This window comes from Leopardus geoffroyi, chromosome D4 (genome assembly GCF_018350155.1).
Source record: "Leopardus geoffroyi isolate Oge1 chromosome D4, O.geoffroyi_Oge1_pat1.0, whole genome shotgun sequence".
Lineage (NCBI taxonomy): Eukaryota > Metazoa > Chordata > Mammalia > Carnivora > Felidae > Leopardus > Leopardus geoffroyi.
Genome location: NC_059342.1, coordinates 46,395,140 through 46,407,311, shown reverse-complemented (window position 1 = coordinate 46,407,311; position 12,172 = coordinate 46,395,140). Strand labels below are relative to the sequence as shown.

Genomic DNA, 12,172 nt, shown 5'->3' with positions numbered 1-12,172 from the left:
GCAATACGAGTAGTATGTGACGCCGACAGTCACATGATCACAACTGAGCCAATGGTTCTTCTCTCTCTCTCTCTCTCTCTCTCTCTCTCTCTCTCTCTCCCCCGCTGAGGGATTGTGGGTGATTGTCAATGCAATGTCACATTTCCGTGAAATCCTCAAAAGGAGGCAAAAGCAAGTGTCATTGGATAGGTTCCTTGTTAAAGTTGCACGAAAAGAGAAAGATTCCATTGAGCCAATAGATGGCAGTGATTCCGTTAATGATAGTGAAAGTCGTCCTAGGTAATAACCCTCTTCTCTCTTGTCTCCCTCACACCAGCCACGAAGGTTTTCAAAGGTAAGTGCAGGTTAATTTGCTTATTTTTCTTTATATTTTGTATTTTTTTATTATTTTATATTACATTACAGTGATCATTTTTATATGAATATTTTTGGGTTGTGAAGGAATCACCTGAGTTTCCATCATTTCTTATGGGGAAATTCGCTATGATATACAAGTGCTTTGGATTGCAAGCATGTTTCCAGAACAAATTCTGCTCACAAACCAAAGTGTTACTGTACAGACAATCTAGGTATTTTAGAACAAACATGCCACCCGTGGTTTTAGGGGAAAAGACAGTTGTCTAAATTGTTCAGACCATTTTTCTTCTCTAAGTCTTTGTCATGGAGTCTACAGAAGACTGACTTTCGTGATTGCGAAGAGGTCAGAAACCAAGTATTATGAGGGAAAAGCAGGAACTGATTATTAAATGTTTACTACATGCTGGCCAATCTGTGAGGTCCTTTACAGATATTATTTCACTTCGTCTTCATTACAATCCCGTGAAATACGTATTATTTAATAACATTATACAGCCTAAGCTTATGAGCAAATGTATCATCTGAACTGACTGATATTGAAAGTAAAATCTGTCTCACTCTGGGGTTTCATCTGAATTAGAGCCATTCTAGCTCCCCATGAAGGAAACTATGTTTCTCTTTTGTCTCTGCTTGAGGCTTTGGCATTTTTTTAATTTTAATGTTTGATTTATTTTTGAGAGAGAGACAGAGACAGAATGCAAGCAGGGGAGGGGCAGAGAGGTGGAGAGACACAGACTTTGAAGCAGGCTCCAGGCTCTGAGCTGTCAGCCCAGAGCCCAACGTGGGGCTCGAACCCATGAACCATGAGATCTTGACCTGAGCCGAGGTTGGACGCTCAACCTACTGAGCCACTCAGGCGCCCTGAGGCTTTGGCATTTTGCCTTGCTATTAAATGTTGGACCATGTGCTCCAGCTGTTCTGTGGGTCAGTCCCTATGTGGCCCTTCACGAAAGAGCAGACAGTTACTGGAGGGTGACATGGGGGAGCGGTGTGAAAGAAAAGCTCCAAAAGGAGCAGACAAAGAAGCTTCGTGAGTAAAGCACCTATGGGACCCAGTTCTGAAGGGCAGCATTTCTTGGGTAAATGCCCAAGGAATTTTCTTACATTCTCTTACAGGAATTCTCTTACATTCTCTTACATTTTCTTACAGGAAGAAATTTTCTTACATTCTCTGGTCATTCCACTTAGATAAAAACTACCCTTCAGATGTAGCAATGAGCTGTTTTGTAAATTTATCCAATTAGGATTAATGTCTAAAAAGTTGTTTCCTCTCTCCACCCACTCCCTCAGGTGGTTGTTTTGGGGTTAGATACGTTCCAAATAGGCATATAATTTTTGTCATAAAAAGAAGTATTGACTCAGGAAAGTGTCTAATATGCTTCACCAGAATGCTCTAACCCTAGAAGAACTTCACAGCATATTAGCTTAGTTATTAGAAAGTATTTAGAAACACCAATTGGGATGATTTAAACAATAGCATTTTAAAAGTGGAGTAATAGGAATATCTGAAGAGCTGATATTTGTTGAGCCTTCACACAATGAAAAGCACAGTATTACACCTCTTACCCACATTATTTCTTTTGGCTTTTGCAATATCCCTATGAGACAAGCACTGTTAGGATTCTCATGTTCAAATAAGATTAAGTTTGTCATCAATATTTCTCATTGTCAAAATGCTCACCAAAGTGACAAAGGAGGGTAGAGTTGAGGCTAAGGCAATGGAACATTTTCACATATCCACCCCTTCCAGCCTCCCCACGTTTCCAGTGTTCTCCCAAATATCTTATTCCATCACCGACGGCAGTCCAAAAATCCATTCATTTGTCCTACTGCTTTGCTGAAATGGATTGCTGACTCAGTATATTTCATGAAATTATCCCCAAAAGAGCCAAAAACAAAACAAAACAAACACAGAAAAATCTTAAAAGAAGCAAGTAAAGACATTTAACTGAAAAGGACTTGAGAATGAACCATTACTCCAAGAAAAGGGTATATGCAATTTATGAAATTGATTGTGAAACCTAATAATCCAATGGAGAATCCTAATGACCAGACTTGCCCCATAAGCAGTCTCTTTCAAGCAATTCGATAAAATTATTCCACTGGAGTTATACAAAAGACAAGTAAAAAAAGGGATTCTGTTGAGAAATGCAGGATCAGGAGAGTTAGGCCAACATGATGAGCCAATATGGTATGTGTACTTTGGCCGACTCCCTCACCCCTTAGGGCCTGACCCAGCTGAGAGATTTCCTCCCAGCATCAACCTTAGAGGTACACAACCTGGGGCAGTGAGGTTAGTACAGAAAGACATTTACAGGATGATAGTGACAAGCTAATTGTTGATGAAAGCCAGCTCTAAACTATACCCAGTAATCTACATCATCCTTGGGTTTCCAACATAATATTTGTTCATCTAGCATCTAAGCACAGAAAAGCTGTATCTCAAAATCTCCTTAAAGGGAAAATATTTAGGAGGAAGTTATATAGCAGGACCCTGTTTCTTTTCCACTGTTGTTGTTACTAATTGGCTATGTTTTATAATATACTTTCTTTGATGAAGACAGTATGAATCATAAAATGATATAAGGAATTTTGTACGATTTAACCTGAGCTATAAGAATCATAATAAATAATAATTATGATACATTTTAGCATCTGTAATGCAGTGGGTACAGCTGTTGTAGATGCTCTGCTCACTTCATACTTGCACTTGGCTAATCCATCACACGTGGTAAGTGCTTCAGCTCAGCAGTTCTTGGAAGCATGGAGTTGCAACAGTGGTGAAAGACTGTCTCTCTGATGCCAGAGTCAAAGTTAAACCTCAGAAATAACTGCTTCTTTCTCACCAATTCACCAGCAGCCAAATTTTTCCCTCTAAAACTTGTGAGAATGAAATACTTATAGCAGCATATAAATGAATGCAAACATTCAGTGTCTCCTTTATATATGGTTGCTGCAACCAAAGACATATACATAACTGTAGAGCTTGTGCAAAACTTGAGCACAGAAAAAAAAAAATAAGGAAAAGAGAAGAAAAGGGAAGAGAAGAGGGAAAGGAGGGGATGAGAGCTTGGACAAAAAAAAAAAAAAGGAGATAAAAAGACTCTTTTCTCACCCAGTTTGTTTTATGTCTACTTGTGTGATAAATTTACCTACATTACTTACATTTTATCTGTATGATAACTCTGGAGGTAATCTGAATCACCTTCATTTCTCAGAAGAAGAAATTGGTGCTCAAAATAGTGACATAGGCCACACCACTGAAAAGTGTCAATTCCAGGATTTGATCCTAGGTTGCTATGATTTTAAAAATACCCACTCTCTTTCATTGTATCTCATTACCTCTCTTCCCAAGGGAAGCCTCCTTTAATGCAGTTTTCCATTCTTTAGGTGCTGATAACAGATCTGAAGCCAATAAGACAGAAGTCTTTTCCTTGATCTCTACATCTGAACAAGAATGAGGTTTATTCTTCTTCTCATCAAAAGAGAGATTGGATGTAGGAGAAAGAAGAGGCAGATGTTAATCCTGTGATTTGGCTTTGACCCAAACATAGCAGGTATTTCCTAATCCCCCTTCCTAGACACCTTTATCACCACGGAGTGGAGAAATACATCGAACATGATATACCCGTACTGGATAAATAGAATACAATAGCTCTACCTTTTCATTGAGTACAGATGTCTACTTGAAACCTAAGCATCACATCTTCCTACATTTTTCCTCCTCTTGAAGCAGCTATCTATACAGAGTCAAGTCTCCAAGACAACCTTGGGAGTTCCTTGAAGGGCAGGCAGTCTAGGGGTTTAAAAGTACATGGGCTTTCATATCATATCTGGGTTCAAATCCTGGATCCATCATTGATGTGGCCTTGGAAGCACCAATTTATTTTACTTCTCTGATCTTTCTGTGGTTCCTCAGTCTCTTAAATGGGGATAATATCTTATGGAGTTGCTATTAAAATTAAACAAAATGATGTGCATAAAATTCCTAGCATGGTGCTTAGGACATAATAAGAGTCAGTACATTCTTCTTGAATTATTGCTCTGATCCAGCTCAATAAAACTCTACTTTGAGGTAGCTCTAAGGGAATCATTCTGATCGCTCCTATTTGCTACAGGGAAATTTGTCTGGAAGAAAAGAAGCTGTTCAAAGAAGCTGAGAACTTTCTCAAGAAACCGGAGCTATTGAAGTTGTCCCAAATTTGTTTCCTAAGTTCTAAGGCCAGGGAAAACAAAATTTCAGTCTATTAAATATGTAATATTTAATCTAGTCTATAAATTCATGTTAGGTCCAATTTGTGATACTGTAGTATAGCACTGGCATTATTGCATGTATATATAAAATATTGTTAAATGAATGTGCATGGTGATTTATGAAGATTTTAAAGAGCTTGGACCACAATTTTGAGGAATTTACATCATGATAGAACTTCATACTGTTGTATCTTCACTTTTATAACATATTGTTAAGTCTATACGGCTTATTTAACACCAAGATCTTGGTGAAGAATATAACCTCCAAGAATGACTTCAGACTTGGGGCGCCTGGGTGGCGCAGTCGGTTAAGCGTCCGACTTCAGCCAGGTCACGATCTCGCGGTCCGTGGGTTCGAGCCCCGCGTCGGGCTCTGGGCTGATGGCTCGGAGCCTGGAGCCTGTTTCCGATTCTGTGTCTCCCTCTCTCTCTGCCCCTCCCCCGTTCATGCTCTGTCTCTCTCTGTCCCAAAAATAAATAAACGTTGAAAAAAAAAATTAAAAAAAAAAAAAAAAAAGAATGACTTCAGACTTTAAACGAACTACTTTTGGACCTACACTGTGACAAAGAGGCTGTGTATTTTACTACATCCTCCATCAAAACCACAGCTACCCCCAGAACCTAACAATTACTGCTCCCCAAACCTATTCCACTTATTAAGGATTGACAGGTGAAAAAAAAATGATTGACTAATGTAATGAAGCTAAGTTATCTGCACATTTGCTGAGACAGTATAAGCTAGAGAGGTTATAGCAATGACTCTGGGTGAGACCACCAGAAGGTTTCAATCCTACCCCACCACTAATTTAGCAGTGTGGAGCTCAATGAATTCAACTCTCTAAGCCTCCATTTCTACACCTACAAAATCTAAACAAATTCAAAATGGTGATGAGGCCATTCAATTAGATAAGATATTTTGATCAGTGTTTCATCTAATATATAAGAAACGCTCCATACAATAGCTACCCAATGCCAGAATACAGACCATTCATTTTCACTTTATAAATCTACCCATGTTTCCTTTCTCCCTTTTTAAAAATCTACATATTTTTCCTTTCATTCTTAGCCCTACAGTGTTATTTGGGTTTGTAAAACCCACTTAAATCTTTTGTGGAAGGAGATCAGGTATTAAGAAAAAAACATGCACAGGTAAATAAATAATATTGAAAATAGTATTTAAGTATAAAAATAATATTACAAATATAAAAATAACATTTTTTTCTATTTCTTTCATCAAAGAACAACTCTCTGAGTATTGAGTTTGTGAAATGTATGTGCAGTGGGGATCATCTGGCACTTTCTACCTTGAATACAGAGTGCTCTTCTCAGGAGAGGACCAGGAGGGTTGTGTGAGGACACTAACGAAATATACTCAGGCACCTTTGGCCTCCAAACCTCTTTTCCCAGACAAGATAAAAAATGTGGGCGCAACATTTCCACTCTAACTGACTCATTTGGCAGAAAAAGATGTCCGGATGCCAGGAGGAATCGGAAGGGGGAAAAAAAAACTGGCGGAGGAAAAAGGTGCCGGAAGGAGGGGGAGGTAGTTGAACCGTGTCACATTTCATCAAGCTATAAAAACACCCATCTTGAGAATTAAAAACGAGGATGCATTGACCTTCACAGATAAAAACAGGGCCCTGGAAATAGGCTGATTCTTAAAGTATACCTCACACCAAAAAGTGTTAACCATCAAAGTGTTTTTGTAACAAATCACTATGCTGCAATTCAGTTATCTACAGGATAATAACAAAGACTATGTGAACGACATGGGAAAGTCACTGGTAAAACCTCCAAAACATTCATGTTCAAATATACTAACAAATCCAAAGCTGCGCTTTGATTAGACTGCTGTGAAAAATGATCACAGTACGGTTACACATATGTCCAGAATCATCATATTGTATATAATAATTGTGTGCAGTTTTTGTATACCTGTATTTCAAGAAACCTTGAGGAAAAAAAGAAAAATAAACAGAATAATTGTTTGGTAATTTAATTATGTGAAATAGCTAGCATAGTGTAATCTTTTTCTAAGCATCTTATAATTCTAGCTAATTTGTTCCATAATAATTGATCCAGATCAATCGATCTTACAATTGAGGTAAGATGTAAATTGATCTGGACCAATTTTCTTACAGCTCCTGTCATTTATGTAGATGTCCAATTAAAATATTTAATCAATATAGTCCATGCACCTTAGGGTTTTCATCTTTTTAGGTCTGGCCATTCTGAAATGGAGTCTATGCCCAGAATACATAAACGTGACAAGGGACAGCATACTCTTCCAGCTATTTGAGTCTCAAATACACTGTCTGACACTTTTACAGGGAAGATGAGTAATGGAATGCTAAATGAGGTTTAAGTACCTAGAAAGTTTATGTCAAAGAAGAATGAAAAGGCAGGTTTATGGGGTATATCATACCTTTTAGGTAGTTGAAAAATGATTACTCAGTACCAAGGAAGTACATGGCACACTGCCAAAATTGCAGGGCGGGAAACAAACATGGTTTGTCCTCAGAGCCATCATATGTGCTTCAGAGCCACCAAAATTCAGGCATACAAATAAAAACAAGTGCATGTCGTGGGCTTTATGATGAAAATATTAGTTATGAAAACACAAGGAAATTTTTCATAATCATTGCTGTTTCAACCTTTTTCTCTCTGTAAAGGGAGGGAGCTGTCTTTGGTCCTGTAGGTCTCTTCCAGCATTAATACTTTGAGATAATATGTTTATAAAAATATTGGGGCGCCTGGGTGGCTCAGTCGGTTAAGCGGCCTACTTCAGCTCAGGTCATGATCTCGCGGTCCGTGAGGGCTGTGAGTTCGAGCCCCGCGTCGGGCTCTGTGCTGACAGCTCAGAGCCTGGAGCCTGTTTCAGATTCTGTGTCTCCCTCTCTCTGACCCTCCCCTGTTCATGCTCTGTCTCTCTCTGTCTCAAAAATAAATAAATGTTATAAAAAAATTTAAAAATAAATAAATAAATAAAAATAAAAATATTTATTTCACTGTTTTTTAGCAGAGACCTAGGAGAACTTTGTCTTTAATAAGTTAGGCTCTTATGCCAAAGAGCGCAAAGGCTTTTGAACGAATGCCTCGGTTCAGTAGGACAAAGATATTCTTGCTGATTAGCAACTGGAGAAACAGAATACCAAAAACTAAAGAAAAGAAAATGTGTTTTAATCAGATTTCTCTCACTTGATCCTGCATTCTTAGAATGGGTACAATTACACTAACATGCTTTTTTGGGGATTATTATGTTGTTTAATTAATAAATATATTTGATTAAAAAGTTTTTCAATCTGCCACCATCACACTCTAATTTACATGAAATAATCAAATGTGAAATCTCAGTCCCAACTAAAGAAAAGAACAAAAACTAAAACGTTATGGCACATGTTAGTTACAGCTACCCTAAGTACGATGAAATTTCACTTCTACTCTTACCTCTTTCTTGCTCTTTTGCCTCGCATTTCTGTTATCTGCATGCCTGCAAAAGAGCAAAGATTAAATAAGATAAAATTAAATGACACATGTAAAGCCTTCAATAAATAATAGCTTTGTGACCATTGCCTATGATTATTATCATTACTTATGCATTTTATTTTTTCCGCCATTCTTCACTCTCAAAGGTGGCCCTACTTTTGTAAGGCTTCCCAAAGTATATGTGTTGTGAGAGCACTTGAGAATATTTGGGGATGCATACAGACAATACATATATAATTTCATAATCCTATATTTACATTAAAGTATATTTGAAAATTATATAGCCAGCACATCAACCTGGTGATTTTAAAGATACTATTTTTTAATGTTCATTTATTTTTTTGAGAGAGAGAGAATGTGTGTAAGAGCAGGGGAAGGGCAGAAAGAGGGATAGTGAGAACCCCAAGCCAACTCCACACAGTGCAGAGCCCGACATGGAACTTGATCCCATGAACCATGAGATCATGACCTGAGCCCAAATCAGGAGCCGGAGGCTTAACCGACTGAGCCACCCAGGTGCCCTAAAAGATATTATTATTAAATAAATTTTATTAAGCTGAAATAGTAGTATATTTACAGAGTCATAACAGCATAGGTGGTATGTGAATATAGCAAAAATTATGAAGATGGTAATGCGAACAGCTGAAGTTTGGGAAGCAATTAACTAAAGCACCAAATGTTTGCTTTCACAGTCTAAGGAGTAGAGAAGTAGTGTCACATTTTGAAAGAGGCAAATGTTTTACCTCCTAAATTATAAGTTACTTAAGGGGAAATTCAGTCTCCACCGAGGTGAGTAGTAATATGTGCTCAACAACTGAATGCTGCATAGATTTGAAGATCACTGAAACTGTATGTATGTGTGTGTATGTGTGTGTGCATATAATGGCAAAGTGGCTATTGGACACAGTGGAGTCGGGGTACAACAGGGAGGGTGGGGTTTACTCTGAACTCACAATGACAGATGAGCTGGTCTTCATTTTATGTGTTGAAATCTATAAATACATTTCTATGCTATATTTCCAAAGAACATTTGTGCTCTTTCTGCTTTTTAAAGACAGAAATAAAGATTTAGATTACTGAGCTCCGTCAACAGTAAAATTTCCCACTGACTATTATAATTATTCATTTATAAGTTCTAGAAGGCAGGAAATGTCTGGCTCACTATTGTATTTCCACAGCCCAAGACAGTGCCTGACACGTTATAGGTTTTCATTAAATATTTGTTGAATGAATGAATGAATTTATAAATGAATGCTTTAGTCTCCAGAAGCAGGAGAAGGAGTTTGGGGGAGGAAATCAGAAAGAGAACTTTTGAGACCCAAAGTCAGGCCATTTATTTCATAGCCTCTTCTGCGTACCAAGCCCAGCAATGAGACAGCCAAGCGGTGATCTCACCTGCAGAACCTGCTGGGCCAGTCCAGTGAGCAAGTGAGGTGAGTCCTTACCACTCATGTGTCAAACACAGTCAACCTGGCTAATAGATTCTCAGAAGTACACTGTGATTGCTCTCTCTATCCAAATTGGCCCTGGTGCACTGCATCTAATTATCCACCATGGAATTTGGCCAGTACAATGAGATTATGGTATATTGAGAAATTTGAACTTTAACCACACATAAATAAAAGCACAGGGATCAGGGCCACTCCTTATTACTTCTGTGTGATTCTCAAAACAACAAAAAAATTTTTTTTTCGAAAAGAAAAAAAGTTGCTTAGGAGTCTGTGAGTTTTCAACTAGAGGGAAATATAAGTCACATTGATTCAACTTTTAATGTAAACTCTCTTTCAAATGCTTTTAAAATAATTTAAATTTATTGAATAATAATATCTGGAATCTAAATAAAACTCAGTACCCTGTGTTAATCTTCAAAAAAAAAAAAAAAAAAACTCGTTAGATGCAGAGAAAGATACAAAATAAGTAAAATACAGTCCCCGGTGCTGACTTTTTCAGTCAGATTTCAACTGAAGTAGTTCAAAGCCCTAAGAAAATGTTCTCCTTTATCTCTCAGCAATAGATGCAGGAAGGTTAATTCTTTCCAATTTACAGTAGAAGGTCACCATGCACATTATCACATGTCCATGCAGTCTTAATGTTCCTTTTTAAGCAAATTTTCCAGGCAAAGAAAAATGGACTCAGGGTTATATGCTATGTGGTATTCTCAAGCTTTCTGGGTACAGCTGGGCAAAGTCCTCTCCATAAGCAAACGAGAGGCTGATCAGAGTTTTCTTCACTTTAAAAAATGGCTTACAGTAGGATCCCAACAGCTAGACAATTTCCACAGCGCATTACACTTTTGCCCACAAGTCTTCACGATCATGCCTACTGAAGAGGGTCAGGTACATGTGTAACATTTATTCTCCTCACCATCTCAGAACTGACTTGTTGCCTTTAATCTTCTCTCATTTCCTTTCCTCCAAATATATCCCTTTTTTCTTGCACTGAAGGACACCACTTTGCAACATGCCTTCTTATCTCTGTCTTATGTCTTATACCATCAACGTCTCTGGTACATTTGTTTTCTGTTTTCATGGGAATTTCTGCCTTGACAGAGAGCTGTTTAATGGGAGAGAGGGAGTGGTATAAAACCACAGGAGCGACTAGAGAAGTCACAGAGAGCAAAGCTGACTTTATTGGCAGTGAGAAATGATAGATAGAATGCTGGATGGAAATCAGAAAACCTAGGTTTTGGTTCTGGCACCAACGATTACTTTGTGGCCTTGGAATTCAGGGAATTCTTGAGAATTTCAGTTTCCTCATCTACGCAATTGGCATGCTCATTTGGAACGCCTGGGTGGCTCATTCGGTTAAGCATCTGACTCTTGATCTCAGCTCAGGTCTTGATCTCAGGCTCATGAGTTCAAGCTCCACGTTGGACCCCATGCTGGGTGTAGAGCCTACTTAAATATATACACACACACACACACACACACACACACACACACACACACATATAATAATTGGCCTGCTCTTCAAGGCCCTGTCTACCTAACAGAATTGACAATAAAATTTAAGCAGACTGCAGGAGCTTTATGCTGCATTAATTTACAAACTGTATGTCTCTGTAGCACATGAGATGTGGTGGTTGATGATGTTAGACACCCAGATGCAAAGGAGGCACTCATGCACACCAGCTGTCCCCAACCTCATGTCTACTCTTGCTTGGACTGGACTGACTTGGGAAAATTTTGCAGTTCATTCCTCAGGGTACAAGAAATTCATACATATGAACATTCCTACCATCTTTAGATCTAGTCCAGAGAGTTAGCTTCATAAAGCTTCTCCCAAGACTGCTTTATGGACCTGGTGTTGACCATGACCTCCTTTCAACCTGTAAGTACTGTCCACACCCCCAGCTGCAGTCTGGCTCTTGTGAGCATCTGGACTAGACAAGAACTGAGTAGGGCGATGGCTCTGGTATTAGACTGGCTTCGGTTCAGACACTGGCTCTATAATGAAGTAGCTTTGACACCTTAAACTTGTTATTTAATTTCTCTGAGACTCCATTTCCTAACTTGTATGGAAAAGACACTAATAGCTACATTGTAAAGAGATGGAACAAATAAAAAACAATAAAGCTTTATTAGAGCCCAAGAACTAAAAGTAATAGACATCACAAATATGGATAATTAGAATTGTCCAGATATTTAAGTTGTAGTCTTTTAAAAATAAAAGATTTTTGGGGCACCTGGGTGGCTCAGTCAGTTGAGCATCTGACTTCAGCTCAGGTCATGATCTCACTGTTCATGAGTTGGAGCCCCACAACAGGATCTGTGCTGACAGCTCAGAGCCTGGAGCCTGCTTCAGATTCTGTGTCTCCCTCTCTCTCTCAAAAGGTGGTTGAGGGCCCCCACTCACCCTCTGTCTCTCTCTCTCTCTCTCTCAAAAATAAATAAACATTAATAAAAAAATCTTTTAATAAAAGATTTTAAAGATTGCAATTAAAATAAGACACATTTGTGCCTTCTTTGAGCTCAGAGCTCTTGAATAGATTATCAAATCTGCACTGGTACAGTAATTAAGCCTAACAAGTACTTGATTACTTTTTAATAATTAAATAAGTAAATAATTGAATGAA

General features: G+C 38.3%; 2 long non-coding RNA genes across 4 annotated transcripts in view; one reads left to right on the top strand and one right to left on the bottom strand.

The window, feature by feature from the left end:
• Positions 1-286: 286 nt before the first annotated feature.
• LOC123593683 overlaps positions 287-12,172 on the top strand; it is a 25,787-nt gene continuing 13,901 nt past the window's right edge. For all 3 annotated transcript variants that reach the window (XR_006710443.1, XR_006710444.1, XR_006710442.1), the window contains exon 1: positions 287-334. This is a non-coding gene — a long non-coding RNA (uncharacterized LOC123593683). The remainder of the gene's footprint in view (positions 335-12,172) is intronic.
• The window catches only part of LOC123593685, a 19,333-nt gene continuing 15,040 nt past the window's right edge, over positions 7,880-12,172 (bottom strand). Inside the window, exon 3 of the long non-coding RNA XR_006710446.1 lies at positions 7,880-8,101. This is a non-coding gene — a long non-coding RNA (uncharacterized LOC123593685). The remainder of the gene's footprint in view (positions 8,102-12,172) is intronic.